This window comes from Macrotis lagotis, chromosome 1 (genome assembly GCF_037893015.1).
Source record: "Macrotis lagotis isolate mMagLag1 chromosome 1, bilby.v1.9.chrom.fasta, whole genome shotgun sequence".
Taxonomy (NCBI): domain Eukaryota; kingdom Metazoa; phylum Chordata; class Mammalia; order Peramelemorphia; family Peramelidae; genus Macrotis; species Macrotis lagotis.
In genome coordinates this window covers 146,076,901-146,094,755 of record NC_133658.1, presented here as the reverse complement: position 1 = coordinate 146,094,755, position 17,855 = coordinate 146,076,901, and the positions used below count along the sequence as shown (strand labels likewise).

General features: G+C 36.4%; 1 protein-coding gene and 1 pseudogene across 7 annotated transcripts in view; one reads left to right on the top strand and one right to left on the bottom strand.

Moving 5' to 3' along the window:
- CSGALNACT1 (chondroitin sulfate N-acetylgalactosaminyltransferase 1) overlaps positions 1-17,855 on the bottom strand; it is a 426,592-nt gene that overhangs the window by 368,579 nt on the left and 40,158 nt on the right. The gene's annotated exons all lie outside the window — the stretch shown is intronic.
- On the top strand, positions 14,127-14,537 carry LOC141504215 (large ribosomal subunit protein eL32 pseudogene; annotated as a pseudogene).

Below are 17,855 nucleotides of genomic sequence, written 5' to 3'. Positions count from 1 at the left end.
CTTCCTGAAAAAGATCCCAAAATAAAAACTGCCAGGAATATTATAGCCAAATTTCAGAACTTCCAAGTCAATGAGAAAATAATGCAAGCAATCAGAAAGAAACAATTCAGATATCATGAAGGTACACCCAGGATAACATAAAATTTAGTAGCCTCTACATTAAGGGATCATCAGGCTTGGAATATGATATTTCAGAAGGCAAAGGAGCTTGGATTACAATCAAAAATCAACTACTCAGCAAAACTAAACAAACTCAGAAGGGAAGATGAACATTCAGTGAAATAGGGGACTTTCAAACTTTCTTCATAAAATGATCAGAGTTGAATAGAAAATTTGATCTTCAAATACAAGACTCAAGAGAAGCATAAAGAAGGTAAACAGGAAAAGCAATCATTAAAAACTTAATGATGTCAAACTGCTTATATTATTGCATGGGAAGATGATACTGATAATACATATGAACTTTCTCATTTATTAGAGGTAGTTAGAAGGGACATATATAACCAAGGCATAGGTGGGTGTCGAATTTGAAGGTATATGATATTAAATAGATGGGGTTAATGGACAAAAAAAGAATATACTGGGAGAAAGGGAAGGAAGAGGTAAAATGGGTTAGGTTATTTTACATAAAAGAGGCAAGGAAAAGCTTTTGGAGTGGAAGAGAAGAGGAGGAAGATGAGGGGGGAGTAAGTGAGCCTTGCTCTCACTGGAACTGGGTAAAAGGTGGAATAACACTCACTCAATTGAGTGTAGATGGAATAAAGGGGTTGGGGGTAAAGATAATAGAAAGGAAGGAAGATTATGGGAGGAGGTAATCAAATTAAAAATAATTTGAAGAGGGACAGGGTAAAAGAAGAGATAAAATAGAAACAATGAGGTGGGGGATAGGATGGAGGGAAATATAGTTAGCAATAGCAACTGTGGGGGGAAAATGTTGAAACAAATTTCTTTGATAAAGTTTCTCAAACATAGAGAACCGAGTCAACTTGATAAAAAATAAGAACCATTCTCCTAATGATAAATGATCAAGAGATATGAACAGTTTCCAAATAAGGTTACCAATGCAATCAAATTAATTTTTTTTAAATTGTCCTAACTCTCCACTGATAGGAAAAATATGGGTTGAAACAATTTTGAGGTACTACTATATATCTATTAGATTGGCTAATAGGACAGAAGGAGAAAATGACAAATGTTGGAAAGGGATATAGGGAAATTGAGACATTGATGCACTATTGGAGGAGTTGATTCAACAGTTCTGTAGAGCAATTTGGAACTATGCCCAAAGGGATATAAAACTATGCCCACCCTTTGACCTAGTAATGCCTCTGCTAAGTCTATATTCCAGAAAAGATGAAATACAGGAAGAAAAGAATCTATATACATAGGGATATTTATAGAAGTTCTCTCTGGTGATTAGGAACTGGAGAATGAGGGGATACCCAGCGGCTGGGGAATGGATGAACAATTTGTGGTATGTGATTAAGATGAAATTATGGGAAATGATGAACAGTATGCTCTCAATAAAAAACTTACACAAGCAGATGATGATTAATGAACTGTATACAAAGCAACAGCAATATTCCAGGATGATCAGCTTTGAATGGTTTACCTTTTGTCAGCAATGCTGTGACTCAAGATAACTAAAAAAGACTTATGATAAAGAATATTATACATCCCAAAGACAGAGCTGATAGTGTCTGAATACACATTTTTTTCTTTTTTTTAAGGTTTCTCTTTTTGCAGGGGAGGGAGGTTATGTTTACTTTTACAATATGACTATTGTAGTATTGTTTTTCATGACTATACATTTTTAACTTACGCCAAGTAACTTGATTTCTCAGTGACGAAAAGTGGGATGTTGGAAGGGAGAGAATTTGGAACTCAAGGCTTAGGAAATGAATGTTGAAACTTATTTTTGCATGTAAGGAAAAAATAAAAGAAAAATAGAAAAATAAAAAGAAGAAAGAAAATAGATGTTTGCTAAAAAAAGAATGTGCTGGGAGAAAGGGAAGGAAGAGGTAGAATGGGTTAAGTTATTTTACATAAAAGAGGCAAGGAAAAGCTTTTGCAGTGGAAGAGAAGAGAAGGAAGATGAGGGGGAGTAAGTGAGCCTTGCTCTCACTGGAACTGGGTCAGAGATGGAATAATACTCACTCAACTGAGTATAGATGGAATAAAGGGGTTGAGGGTAAAGGTGATAGAAGGGAGGAAAGATTATGGGAGGAGTTAGTCAAATTCAAAATAATTTGAAGAGGGACAGTAAAAGGAGAGATAAAATAGAAACAATGAGGTGGGGGATAGGATGGAGGGAAATGTAGTTAGCAATAGCAACTGTGGGGAAAAATGTTGAAACAAGTTTATTAAAAAAAAAAAAAAGAAAAAGAAAGAGCATGCTTGCTTAACAGTATGGCTAAATAAAACACATAAATGATGCACTCTTAAAAAAGTGACTTAGAATTCAGGAAAGCCTGGAAAGATTTGTATGAACTGATGCTGAGCAAGAGAGATGAGCAGAACCAGAAGAACGCTGTACACCCTAACAGCAACATGAGAGTGATGACCAATCTTAATGGACTTGCTCATACCAATAGGGCAACAATCAGGCACAGTTTTGGGATATTTGCGATGGAGAATGCCATCTGTATCCTGAGAAAGAATTGTGGGATCTGAACAAAGACCAAAGACTATTACCTTTAATTTAAAAAAAAAAAGTTGTCCTTATTATGTGATTCTGCTATTTCTCATACTATGTTTCTTCCTTAAGGATATGATTTCTTTCTCATCACGTTCAACTTAGATCAATACATGCTATGGAATGATGTAAAGACAAACAAATTGTCTTCTGTGGGGGATGGGGGAGGGAAACAAGATTGAGGGAAAAATTGTAAAACTCAAAATAAATAAAACCTTTCTAAAATTGAAAAAAAAAAGTGACTTAAATGGATAGGGACCAGAAAAAAACATCTATTCTGCTGTAACATCTTCAGCAGTTCTCTATGGCCTCTAAGGATAAAATATAAGCTCTTTATCTTGGCATTTAAAGCCTTCTATAACTGAGTTCCCATCTTCCTTTTCTGGCTTATTTCATATTATTCCCCATCACACAGTCTGCATTACTTACTCCTAGTTGTCTCCCAGTAGCTATTTCCCTAAACTTGGTATTCATCTCTGATTTTCATGTTCTGGTGCCATCTCTCTCTTTTGGTATGTGCTCCTCTTCTCACTTTTACCTCTTAGAATCCTTCATTTCCAGAACTTTCACTCTGGGCAACGCCCACTTTTGCCTCTCCCTGGCCATCTTCTACAAAGCCTTACCATTAGATTTGTTGCTGAGAAAAATATGCTCTCCATACCCCACCAAGCTTCCCAACACTACCACTCCGCCCTCTAGTTCGAGAACCATGATCTAATCAACTTATCATTGCTTCTAGTGGGGTGCATTGATTTATTCCCCAATAAACCTATCTATCATCCAACTAACTTTCTAGATCAATGTGCCCCTCTCTGACCAACACTACGTACACTATCTCTCTCATTAGAATGTAAGATACTTCAAGGTAGAGACTGACTTTAATTTTAGATTTTGTCCCCTCACCTCCAAATAACACAATGTTTATCATAGACAAGTACTTCATAAATGCTTTTTCATTCATTCATTCATTCATTCATTCATGGCCTCTTCCTAGGGGAAATTACCTCATTAGACAGAGAGCTCCCTAAGAGCAGGAACTACTTTTTTGCCTTTCTTTGTATACCCCAGAAATTAGACAGTGCCCGGTTTGTTGTTTTTGCCAGTGCTGGTGGTTGTTCGGTCATTTCAGTCATGTTCTTCTCTTTGTGACCCTATTTGGGGTTTTCTTGGCAAAGATAATAGAGTGGTTTGCCATTTCCATCTCCAGTTCATTTGACAGATGAGGAAATTAGGACAAACAGTGTTAAGGGACTTGTTCAAGATCAAACAGTTATTACATGTATGAGGTCAGATTTGAAAGATGTCTCCCTGACTCCAGGCCTGGCACTCTATCCATTGTGCCACCTGGCTGCCTGGCACATGGTAGGCATCTAATAAATGATAAACAACTGAGTTATTCCCTACCTTCTCTCCCGCCTCAAATAACCTTGCAGTTACTTCTCTGATACATGCTGGATCCTTTCCCCTGTAGAATATTAGCTCCTAAAGGGCAGATACTACTTTTCATTTTCTTTTATAGATCCCCAAATTTAGCTCAATGACTTGAATTGTACAGAATTCCTGTCCTCAACTTAATGAAGCAGAATTTCTGCCAACCCTCTGGGAGAACATAAAACAGTGTCCTTACACAGAACTTTTCTTTGGCATATGAACAGCAAAAATCACCTGGGGACTAAACTCCTGGAGATGAGCCTTCCCACCCTAAGCTCAGAAGGCTTTGGGCTCCAGATTCACAGTCCATCACCCAGCCCATTTTCGAAGCCTTTCCAGAGTGGCAGGGTCTGCCAAAGCTTGCACTCTGCTGACAGAGGCTTCCAGAATTCAGAGTCATTTCAAAGCCAACATGAGGCAAGCACTAGCAGATGGCAAGGGGAAGATACAAAGAGGCAGGAGACACTACATCCTCGATGGTATGCTAAATTTCAAGGCAAAAAGCCAGTTTAGGGCTCAGGTTATTGGGACTGGTAATTTAAGAAGGTCCCCATTTCATCTGATGTTTCCATAACTTTCCACTTTATTCAGGCCAGTAAGCTGAGACAAATGAGAGACCAAATCAGGAGACAATGTTGCAGGAAATAAACAGAGATCTTGGCAGCTATATATCTAAGATGGTGCAAGTAGAACTCTGGGGAGTTTTACTATTTAGCATCCTTCCCACCACCACCTTTTTCTTTTCTTTTCTTTTCTTTTCGTTTTTTGAAGGAAGCTTTGTTCCAAATGATAATGAATCAGAACGCTTTACTCCAGTTGAAATCTCAAAGTTACTGTGATTGCTTTAAGGAAACTCACGCCCCTTGCTTATTTTAGATTTTCAAATGAAAAAATCCCACCCAGATGCAACTGCATAAAGAAGTTTGTGTGGTGTTGATGACTTGAGGGTAGAGCCAGGAACAGCAAATGCAATTACTTTCCTGGGCAGACAAGAAATACGTTTATACACATTACATGCTACTCTACAGCTTCTGGAAATAGTCAGCTAGTAATCATGAGGTATTTTAGCAAGGAAACAGGATGGAGCTTCCTTAAATGTTAAGTAAACTGCTGGTGTCAATCAACTGTTTTAATGTGTACCCATATTTGGAGCCCCTTCCACTTTTCCCTAAAGAAATTGTGTAGGAGGATGCCCCCAGAAACAAATCATTGAGCAGCAGCCTAGGAGAAAGAGAGAGAGAGAGTTGGATTCAGAGTTATGAGGGGACTTTGTTTGACTCTTACCTCTGACACTTATTAGCCATGCAGTTGTAGGCAAGGTGCTAGATCTGTGAGACTCAGTTTCTTCCTCTGTAAAATGGGGTTAATAAGTACTTACCTCACAGGATTTTCTTGATGATCAAATAAAATCATGAATCCTATAGCATACTGCATAAAGCATGTACAATATTAATCATCAACAAATAATAATAATATTTATTATTTTATTATTTAGCCATTTCAGCTGTGTCTGACTTCCTGACTCCATCTTGGCAAGGATACTATAATGGTTTGCCATTTCTTTCTCCAGCTCATTTTACAGATAAGTAAACAGAGGTTAACAGGGTTAAGTGACTTGCCCAGGGTCATACAGCTACTATGAGTCTGAAACCAAATTTGAATTCACAAAGATAAGACTTCCTGACTCCAGGCCTAACACTCTCTCCTCCACACTATCCAATAATAACAATAACCGTTGTTGTTTATTTGAAGCTTTCTAGTCAGCAAAGCATTTTACATCCATTATTTTATTTGATCCTCACAAGAATTCTTTGAGGTAGAATCTATTGTTATCATTGTCCCCATTTTACAAATGAGGAAAATGAGAGCCACAGAGTTAAAGTTCCTCATCTGTAAAATGGGTATAATCTTATCTGTGCCACCTACTTTATAGGGTTATTGTGAGAATCAACTAAAACTAGGTTCATAGTGCATCTGTGAACCATAGGGTGCTATATAAATGTAAATTATTATAACAACATGATAATTATGACCATAATCTAGGTCTACAGCTTACCCCCTCAGAACTGTCTCCCTCCCTGAAAGAACATATGAGGATGTGAATGAGTAAATGGGCCAGTATAACCAACAAGAGAGAAGAAAGTACACAATCTTAATTTTGTCTAAATCTTCTATGCCAAGAAAAATGATTTTTAGATTAGAGAGGACAAAGTACATACAGGTTTAATATAAACAAACTCTTTTTAACAATTAAAGCAATCCAAAAGAAAATTGGGTAGATTTGGTAGGTAGTGGGATCCACTTCACTGGAAGTCTATAACAGAGGCTAGGAGTTTCATCAGGTATAGGCTGGATGAAATGGACTCTGAGGTCTCTGACAACTCTGAGAACCAATGATCTGAGGACAATAAAACAATCTAAATTTTAGTCATCTGACTCTTCATAATTCCATTTAGGATTTTCTTGGCACCACCTAGCTGCCTAAGAAGTTTTACTACAGTTTTCGCTCAATATAAGGACAGTGACAATTCACAAGACTCACAAGATTATTTTACTTGGGAAATCTTGTTACTTGCAGATAAATCAGCCTCATAGATCTACAGCAAGACAAAGAAACTTGACTATTTAGTAACAGCCTCCAAGAGTTACTGATGTTTTACATGACTTCATGTACCATTAAAATAAAAAGAAAACAAGTTGAAAGCTTTCCTCTCCCCACCCTTTTCAGTGCAGAGGATTCTGTAATATGTCTACATGTTCTAGCCAGACAGCATTAAGGAAAAAGAGGGGGAAAAATCAAATGTGTTACTTGAACTTCTATCTTGTCACAAAGCCATTAGAGCTAATGAAAAATGATGACATTGTTAAGTTTTATTTATAGTTTCTTCTTAATAAAATAAAAAATGAACTGGAAGACTTATGGATATAAATTTTTAAAGACTTTAAAGGTCCCATATCACCAACAGATGTACATATGCATGTATGTGTGTGTGTATATGAGTATGTATGAAAGCTTAAGACATAGAAGAAAGGAAGGGAGGGAGGGAGGGAAGGAGAGGAAAGAAGGAAGGAAGGGAAAATAGTAAGGAAGAAATGAATGAAGGAAGAAAGAAAAGAAGGGAAGGAGGAAGGAAGAACGGAAGGAAGGAAAGAAGGAAGGAAGGAAGGAAGGAAGGAAGGAAGGAAGGAAGGAAGGAAGGAAGGAGGGAGGGGGTGGGAAGAAGGGAAGGAATAAGAAGTTGCTACTGTTACTGCTACAGTTGTTTGGCATTTTCTCTTCTGATGCATCATGAATAAGAAAGCAGTACCCTAGAATGAATACCACTGAGAACTATGGGACATTGTAAATTGAGTACATGGGGATCCCTTCCCTCATCCAATTAATATGTGAACAACTTGGTCAGAATACTACTGAGAGACCAATCAGTCCAACAGGAATCAGACATCTGATATATATGTGAGGGTACCTACCTTCCAATCAAACATTCAGACTCCTCAGGCTCAGATTAGTCAAGTTAAAGTCAAAATGTCCTTCAGCAACTCAATATACTGAAGTTGAATGTTAAGGGAATATCATGACCTCATGGAAACTAAAAGAGCACTGGAATTTATGTGGCATGTTTTATTTACCTAAATATTTGTTCATCTATTATTTAACTTGCTCCTCATAGGGTGGTGCTCATCATCATTTCCATTTCATGTGTTATTTTTACGGAAATCTGACCCAGGGAAGAGATGATTTAAAAAAAGGTATTCCTAGAATAATGCTGCCACCAAAAAAGACGCAAATATAAAAGATTTAGCATGAGCATGGGGAATCAGGTTGTTCAGTGGACAGAGTCTGGGGTGAGATCTAGGTTTGCCTCAGTTCTTTCATCTATAAAATAGGGATAAATATAACAGCACCTACCTACCTCCCAAGATTGTGAGGATGAAAGGAGATATTTGTAAAATGCTTAGCACAATGCTTAGCAGACTGTAAGCATTATATAGATTAGCTTAATTATCATAATTATTAAATGCATTTTCCAAAACTCTCTTCCAACATTACAGAATTTTCTAATCTGTGCTTTACAGAAAATTATACTAGTTAGTCTGTCACCTAGCATTTATAAAGTGGCTACTATTTACCAGATACCCTGATAAATACTAAGAATACAAAGAACATGAAAAAAAAATAATCCCTGCATTGCTGTCCTGTTGGGGTTTGTTTTGGCTGACTTATTCTGTGATGATTAGTCTTACCTCTGGGGTTGCTGCTCTGTCTTCTGGATTTTCCTACCCTAGTGAAATCTCAAACTCAATTCTAATCTACCATTTTGTTAACCTCTTGAATGAAAGCTGGAACAATCTACTGGGACTTTCCTCTCTGGTTGTGGTCTCTCAATCACCTTTAATCACCTTAAGTAGGTGCCTCTTTCTCTATAGGAGCCAGAAACCCAAAGACCTACAAAATGTCACATCAGGTACAAAGGGTTTTAACTTGGCTCTACCAGTGATTATCTCCAGTTTATCCTGTAGTTATCTTGTTTGTGCATAATTGTCTCCTTACCATCTCCCCCATTACACTGTAAGGTCCTGGACAGCAAGAACCAACTTTTGCCTTTCTTTGTATCTCCAGTGCTTAGCATAGTGACTGGCTTCTTAATAAATCCTAGCTGACTGAGTTCTTATCTCAGCCCTGATTGTGACTTAGAAATGTAGGCAAAACATCTTAACCTTTGTTGCTATGATACTCTATCTATAAAATGAAACTAATATATCATCATTTATTTCTATCATGGAATATCCTTATTTACTTAAGCATCCATCTGTCCATGATGTTGAATCACTATTTTTCATTAACAGAAGCCAAAAAAAAGAAAGGGGAGGGGAAGAGACATATGGAATTTACCACATAAACTTTGATGGATTAATGATCGTTTCAATAAATTAATAAATCAACAAACATTTATTAACCTTCTGTGCTCATGAGACACTGTTTGGACACTGGAAATACAAAGACTCAAGGAGCTTACACTCTAATACCAAGCTGAGTACCCCTCTGCCAGGTCAGGGAAGGAGAGAATGGGTAATGATACTAAGATAGAAATCATGCTTAAGAGATGGAAATCTGTCAGACAGCCCCAATGTTCTCAGTGAAATAGGAGATTGTCATTTGCTCTAAGGGTCATTAGGATAGATGAAGTTGGGATCTGCAGGAAGAAAAATCTGTAACACTGTAAAAGTGGAGATGGGAAGTCAGTAAGGTTAAATAGAGCAGACTTCCAAACAGTAATGAGAACCCAATTGAGGCCATGCACAATAAATTAATATTTGATGAAATAAGTTCAAGTTTAAGACATTGCAATTATTTTCACCATTCTAGGACAAAGTGTAAAGGAATGAACTGGTTAATAGTGATCCAGAGTTTCAAAATCAGCGAAGGTGGAAACTACAGGACAGAAAGTTGGTCAAGTGATCAACAAACAACACATTTCAGGCATTGTGCTAGGCTTGAAGATTAAAAAAAGAAAGAAAATAAAGAAACAGTCCATGCCTTCAAGGAGTTTCTAAAGAGGGAAATACAAGGTAATTTTGGTCTAGGGGAAACATTAGTCCTTGAAAGAATCAGTAAATGTTTCATATAGGAGACTGACCTTAAGCTAAGCTATGAAGGAAATTCTGGATTTTCAGAGGGGAAAGAGGAAGTGCATTGCAGACATGGGATCCTGTGCAAAGGCAAAAAGATGGAACATGGCATGGCGTGTGTTATGAACAGCAAGTAGGATGGTAGAAAATTGACAATAGTCTGAGTGAAGAGAAATAATTTGAAATAAGTCTAGAAGGGTTTGCTGGAGTCAAACCAGACTGTACAGGATTTTGAATTGCAAAAAAAGAAATTTATAGGTGAAGTGACTGGTAACTTCTCAATGAAGTAGACTGGGATGGAAAAAAAGTGATGTTAGAGCACAAGAGATGAACTGTGAGGGGGGCAAAGGAACCAGATGCCATGAAGAGAATGAAGAGTATATGGGCTGTGCAATCTGGAGCAAAACAATTTGCATATTGGCTTCACCATTAGACCTCAAGCTCCTTAAGAGCAGGGGCCATTAGTGGTACAGCATTCCAAGTAGAGAGGAGAGCCAAGGATGGCTTCCCTCCACTTGAGGGCACATAGATATAGCACTAGCCTTAGAGTCAGGAAAAGCCCAATTCTTGTATATAGTGTCTCCAAGACTCTGAGCACTAAAAGAAGCAATTTCCTCATTTGGAGTTCCAGTTTATTGATTGATTGATATAGTGAAATATGAACTAAAATAAAATTCAATATGAAATTTTACATACAGAAAATTATTATACATAATAGTTTATGCACTGTTGTTTATAGCATATACTGTATTATACCTCCTAGCTTCCTTGGCTTCCTTGAAGTGTTAACTTAAAAGCCCACCTTCTGCAATAAGCCAGTTTCTCAGTCCTCTGATCTTAGTGACTTCTCTCTGAGACAATCCTCAATTTATTCTATATTTATCTTGTTAGTACAAAATTTTTTTGCATGCTGTCTTCTCCCATTAGTCTGTGAGTTCCTTAAGAGCAGGGATTTTTTTTTACTTTTCTATGCATCCCTAGTATTTATCAAAGAATCTGGTAAATAGTAGCCACTTTATAAATGCTAGGTGACATACTATTATAACTTTCTGTAAAGCACAGACTGGAAAACTCTGTAATGTTGGAAGAGAGCTTTTGGAAAATGCATTTTAACAACAGTCTCTTGAAGGCTCTGACACATTGTGGGCTAAAACCAGGTGAAATGGCATATTTACCAAATGTAGCACAATTACTTAGCAGAAATGAAAAGAACATATTTAGAATAATGTCACAGCACCCACTGGCAGATGTAAGGAATCACTATCCCCCATACCCATACAGAGAGAGAGAGAGAGAGAGAGAGTCATCTGTTTACCAAACCAGCAAGCTGAGCCTGCTTTGCTCTTATCAGGAGCAGAATTTCCTTGAAACCCTCAAGAGGAAGCAACCTTTCCTGAAAGGAAACCAGCTGCTGTTATTCAACTGAAAACAGAGACAGCAAGAGCCACTATGGCTGGACCCATAAAGAAAAGTTGAGTTTTTTATTTAATTTTTTTTCAGGTAGCCAAGAAACTGTTTATTCAAGTCATTGGCATAAGAAAATTCAGAGAAAGTAAACATAAGAAAATTCAGACTATATGGAATGATCCTATGACAAATGTTCTCATAGGCAAAAATAAAAGAGTTGTATAAGTGATCTCTAAAGTCCCTTCCAGCCCCTAATCCTATCATCCATAAATGTAGAATAGTGACAACCAAGAAAAAAGACAGGAAGTCCCTATAACTAGCTTGAAGGAAATAACATGTTGAAGAATTAGTCATACTGAGAAAATGGAACTGGGGGTAAGTGGGGGAGGGAAGAGTTGCAGACTACAAGTTTTCTCAATGAGAAAAATCAAGGGATCAAAACTAGGATAAACTGAAGCCAAGAAGAAAATAAGTGACCTCTCCCTCACCTGAAACCTCCAAATGTAGGCCACTGATCAATTCAAAAAATAGTTATTAAATACCTATTATGAGTCAAGCACTTGAGTAAAAAGCTTACAAACTAGTGAGAAAAGACATCACACAAAAGGAAGCTGAAAAGGGAAACGGTACCTGACATGAAGGCATGATGTTCCATGAAGCTGAAATCAAGCAGAATCATTGATAGATAGAAAATGGAGAGTCATTTGAAAAGTCCTAAAGCCTCTTAAGGGAAAACTTTGAGAGGAGTTTAATGCTTTATTCCAATCAAAGAGAAAAATTAACAGAAATAGTTGAGAATGAATTCCAATATCCTAAAATTTTATTAAAGTAAGATAAGTCCAAAAAGGGTAACCTGTAGCTTTAAAGATGCATGAGAATGGGAGATCTACCCCTTAGTAAGAGGGAGTACTGACAATGGAATGATTTTAAATGAACTTCAAAGCTTTTGTTCTCATCAATTGGCAAAACCATGTCCTGCACTCCCATTGCTGTCATTTTATCAAAGGCCAGTCCTTACCTCAAAGTCAGACCCCTCCCAAATAAGAGATATTTTGTTGTCTTGATTTACCACACATACCCACTGAGAAGGGAGGTCTGAAATTTAAGTCATTTAATCCTACAGATCTACAAAGATAGAACTAGAGAAATTAAGATGCAAGCTGGGCAAGGTTTGAGATGATAAGCTGTGCCCACAAACTTGATAAGAAATGACAAAAACCACAAAATTCTGAGTTGGCTGGCTTTGGGATTCTAGGTAGTGCAATCTCTATGTCTATGACCAAAGGCTCTGGGTAATTCTACACAATAAAAGCTCTGATAACTGACTAAGCAACCCAAGGAAAATATCCTTGACAGCTTGCTCACTACTAGATTGTCTTTAGAAGCTGCCCAATCTATAGCAACAATATCTACTAGGTAAAAAGATAAACAAAGGAGAATACAGTTACCTAGTTCTTCATATCAGCTGAATCAGGAGTGACAAATTTCGCCAGTTTGATTTCTGTGTGTGTAACGAGAAGGATACACACAAACACATATTCAAATCAATTAAAGGCCATACAAAAATAAAAAGCAGTAATCTGGGTGAGAGGGTGCTTGAAAAATATAAACTATTCAGCTCACCCTTGTAAATTTAAAACAGAACACTTCATCTAATAATGCAACACTAAAAACATGCTTTGAGACCATATGAAAAAAGGGAAGAAAAAGAAACAAGAGGAAGACACAAGATGAAATAAAGAGATAACAAGGGAAAGGGGGAAAAGTTTTGTAGGTTTCTAGATGAAGTAAACTAATCTTTTCACACATTGTCATTTAATTTGTCAATTAAGGTAAGCCTCAACTTCTTTGGGAATCAGATTCTCCATCCTTAATATTCAAAAAGGTAAAATAAAGGAATTATATTTTGAGCATGTACTGTGTCCAAAACATTGTTCTAAGTGTTTGGAGATACAAAATGCAAATGAGATATAATCTTTGTCCTTAAGGATATTACACTCTAGAAGGAGTCAATGCATTGGCAAGTACCTATAATCCACAATTTCGTTGTTGTTGTTCAGTCATTTCATTCATGTCAGACTCTTCATAACTCCATTTTGATGTTTTCTTGGAAAAGATACCTGAGATGTTTGCCAATTTCTTCTTTTGGCTTAAGACAGTTAAGTGACTTGCCCAGGGTCACACAGCTAGGACGTATCTGAGACCAGATCTGAACTCAAGAAGATGAGCGCTCCTGACTCCAAATCTGGCACTTTATCTTCTGTGCCATCTAGCTGCCCTTATAATCCACAATATTACAACCTAAATGCATTGTGAAATCTAAAGGAGAAAGTCATCATTAAGCAAGAAGATCAAGAAAGGTTACTCCCTCAAGAAGTGATATTTGAGTCATATTTTATAAGGTTTTAGAAAATATGAATCTGCCACAAACTTTATAATGATAGGAAAGCTACATCATCTTTCTTAGGTTCTTCACTTGTAAAGAAGGGATAATGTCATTTCTCCCTACCTTCAAGGATTTGTACCTCTGAAGGAAGATATAAAATATTTCAATTATTCATGTTACTCTCTACCTCTGAAAAAGGATAAGAAACAGAAACATTTATTCTTTGGAAGCTTAATTTCCCCATCTTGAGAAATACCTCCAAAAGACTGTCACCATGGAACTAACCCCAGAAATTATTAGCAGATTTAAGCTTTTAAGATTTTTTTAAAAACTTCCTACTGGGGCGGCTAGGTGGCGCAGTGGATAAAGCACCAGCCCTGGAGTCAGGAGTACCTGGGTTCAAATCCGGTCTCAGACACTTAATAATTACCTAACTGTGTAGCCTTGGGCAAACCACTTTAACCCCATTTGCCTTGCAAAAAAAAAAAAAGGAAAAAAACTTCCTACAAATTAATTCTAATTATTCTTATATAAAATAAAGCAACAGGGAGGGGTCGTCATCTCTTCGCCGGCACCATGCCTGCTCTCAGACCCCTCGGGAAGCCCAAAATCGTCAAGAAGCGTACCAAGAAGTTCATCTGACACCAGTCCGACAGATATGTGAAGATCAAGAGAAACTGGCGTAAACCAAGAGGCATTGATAACAGAGTGAGGAGACGATTCAAGGGCCAGATATTGATGCCCCATATTGGTTATGGAAGCAATAAGAAGACAAAACATATGTTACCAAGTGGATTCAGGAAGTTTTTGGTGCACAATGTCAAAGAGCTTGAAGTACTCCTGATGTGCAACAAATCTTACTGTGCTGAGATTGCTCACAATGTTTCCTCTAAGAATCGCAAAGTCATTGTGGAGAGAGCAGCTCAGCTAGCTATCAAGATCACCAATCCAAAGAGTGAAGAAAATGAGTAAAAAGCTTTGCACATTTTTATTTGTGCTAAATAAACCCTCAAACTTCAAAAAAATAAAATAAAATAAAGCAACGGGGATGATAATATTCAGTTAAAAAATAGGATTCTGTAATTCAAATGTCAAGAAATAATTACAAGCTATACAACACTTTTGCCAGAATATAGAATTAGAAATAAAATAGGTATCAATTAGGAAATGGCTAAATAAATTGTGTACATGAATGCAATAGACATTCCTGAGCCATTCAAAACAAAAGGTACAATAAATATAGAAAAGTGTGGAAAGACTCCTATGACACATAGTGAAATAATCAGAACAAGAAGAACAATATATAATTTGTCTAAGACAATATATGTGGAAAGAACAAGAACAAAACAATCAAAGTGAATGTTGTGAAATTATAATGACTTGGACTTGATCCCAAAGATGAAGTATGAGAACACTCCTGGAACAAGTGTGGAACTCTTTATGTATTGTTAGACTTTTTCAATATTTGGTATTGGGTTTTCACCTTCTTTTTTGTTCTTTATCATAAGGGATGACTCTCTTTGAAGGGGAAGGGGAGGAATTTGTAGTGAACAGGAAATAGAAAAACAAATGATGCCAATAAAAATGTTTAAGATCAAATAAAAAGAATTCTGAGAAATGGGAGATTTACATGAAGTGGAATAAAGTAAAACAATTAAAAAATTAAATTATACAGAACATACTATAATGGCCATACTTGAAAAAAGTACCTTACTTCCTTCATAGCAAAGGTAGGGGGTTATGGGTACAGAATGGGTGGATGAGCTCATTTTGTGCTGAAATGCTTTTTTTTTTGTTTTTTTAATCTTTATTACAAGAAATGAGTCACTAGGTAGGAGAGGGGAGACATTCAGAAATGTGATGTTGAGACATAATCTAAAATAAATTTTAAAGCAAAGAAAAAATAATTACAGGCTAGAAGTTAATCCACCAAGGTTGCACAATTCTTCTACTTAGTGAAGTCTCTCTCACAATGCAATAAAATTGTTTGTAATAATCGTTCCATGTTTAATAGTAATTGGTGTTTTCTTTAAACTAGCCTATGAAGTAGGAAAATAAATTATTATTATTATTATTATTATTATTATTATTCCCATTTTACAGATAAGGAAACTGAGAACCAAGGAAGCAAAATGATTTACCTACAGCTGATAAAGACTAAATCCTAGACTTATTTTAAGCTTTCTTTGAATCCCCAGCACCTAGTAGAGTGTCTGACACATAGTAGATGTTTTTAAAAATGCTAGTTTACTGACCAACTGACTTTCTATACTTCATGCTTTCTCTCATTGATTAAAGGGCTGAAACATTAAGAAAATATAAAGGTCAGCTTAAAGATAACAAGTTTATCAGAAATCAGCATTTCACCCTTCTGCTGATTAAGCGAAAACCCTGTCATCTCCATGTGCTAGCCTTCACTGTAACATTCCAGAATCTCACTATTTTTCCTAATATAAGTGAAAAGAAATAATATCCAATTGTCTTAAGATAGATTTCATATACTAACTGCTTTTTAGCACAGCTTGGAAATTCTTATTAATCTTTTAACTTCATCTTTAAGGAAGAAATGAATTATTTCTATAAAATGAGAGTGCATAAAGAGAGTGCTGTACTTTGAGTCAGTGATCCTGGATTCAAATTTTGCCATTAACTATTACTATAATATTGGACAAATCCCTTAATTCAGGTAAGTATAAAAGTAGATAGTTCCCCTGAGTGCGGATAGTTCAAATTCAGCCTTAGACACTTACTAGCTGTGGGACTTCAGGCAAGTCACTTAATAGCTATCTGCCTCAGTTTCCTCAACTGTAAAATGGAGATAATTACAACTACCCCCCCCAAAGTTTCTGTGAGGATTAAATGAGATAATATTTGAAAATCGTTTAGCACACAGTAAGTACTTAATAAATGTTGAAGTCCCTCCATACTTTAGTTTCCTTATTTGTAAAATGAGAAAGTTCAAGTAGATTATATTTCTTAGGTCCATTCCAGTTCTGAATCCTATAATTACCCCAGCCTTCTGTCTCTGGGTAATCTCAAGCAGTAAGTCTTACTCATGTGGTCTTACAATTCTATAAGTAATCTTCTATTAAATTACGATGTTATTTTTTTTCATCTAACTTTACTTATCCATTTTCTTCCTTAATTTATATTTCTCAAGCCAGAGTGGAATATGACTGAGTTCTGTAGGTCTTTAAAGAATAATTCATAGTGCTTTGCAAAGTCAGGGCTAATAAAATGCAAAGAATAATCATAAAAGCAATGATTGGGTTGAAAGTTAAAAACTTGATATTTTCATCCTGAAATTTGTATCAGTCAACTTTTCCACAAGGAAACTTTCCCACACTCAGCTACTGGAGGAAAGAGGGGAAAAATAAAAAAGAGGAAGGAGGAGAAAGGAGGGAGGATAGGAAGAAGGAAATTTCCGATCACAAACAATACATTTTAGGTACATTTACTTTGCCAGTGAAAAAAAGTAGGTCAGATTCTGGGAATTACATGGCAAGCCCTGCCTATAAGAAAGAAAGTGAAAAATTTTAAAAACAAAATACCTACTTTAATTATTTAAACTCTGAAATCACTGTCAATATTTTAAAACTTCCACAAAAATGTATATATTCAACAAAAATTGAATATATGTTAATGCTGTAAGGATTACCAAATATTTCCCTAGAATATATTTCCTTCTCCTGTCTACTGGAAAATTTCATGGAGATTCACACCACTACCTCCTCAACTCCTCCTTCCCAGTCCCAGAAATCATGTATTTCTGGCTATAAATATATATGTATATACATATACATATTTTATTTTCTCTTCACTTTTCAAAAGCACTGAAATCAGATGACTTTTTGCTGATGAAGGGAGACCTAGGGAATAATAAAGTTTAAAAATCACTGCCCTAGAAAAGCATTACAGAATCTTAGAGCTGAGAAGAATCCTATAAACACATCGTTGAATTCAGCATCCCACCCAGTAAAAGAATAACAAAAGTAGCAGAGGGCTTTTGAAGGAACTGAGATGCTTAGCCTAGATAAGGGAAGACTCAGGAGAACCCTGATAGTTTTCAAGTGATTAAAGGGTTGCCATGTGAAAGAAGCATTTGTTGTCTTTTTCAAGGAAGTATTGGATTCAAAGGTGGAGGATTGTATCTTCTTGAACTAATAATTGTTAACCACAGGGATAAAGAGAAGAAAATGAGACCACATCAAGGGTGGGTGACTAGACATTAAAGTGAGGATGAAAAGCCCTTCGGGAGGATGAGACAGAGTAGGAAATGAGGGGGGGAAAGAGGAGGGTGTCATC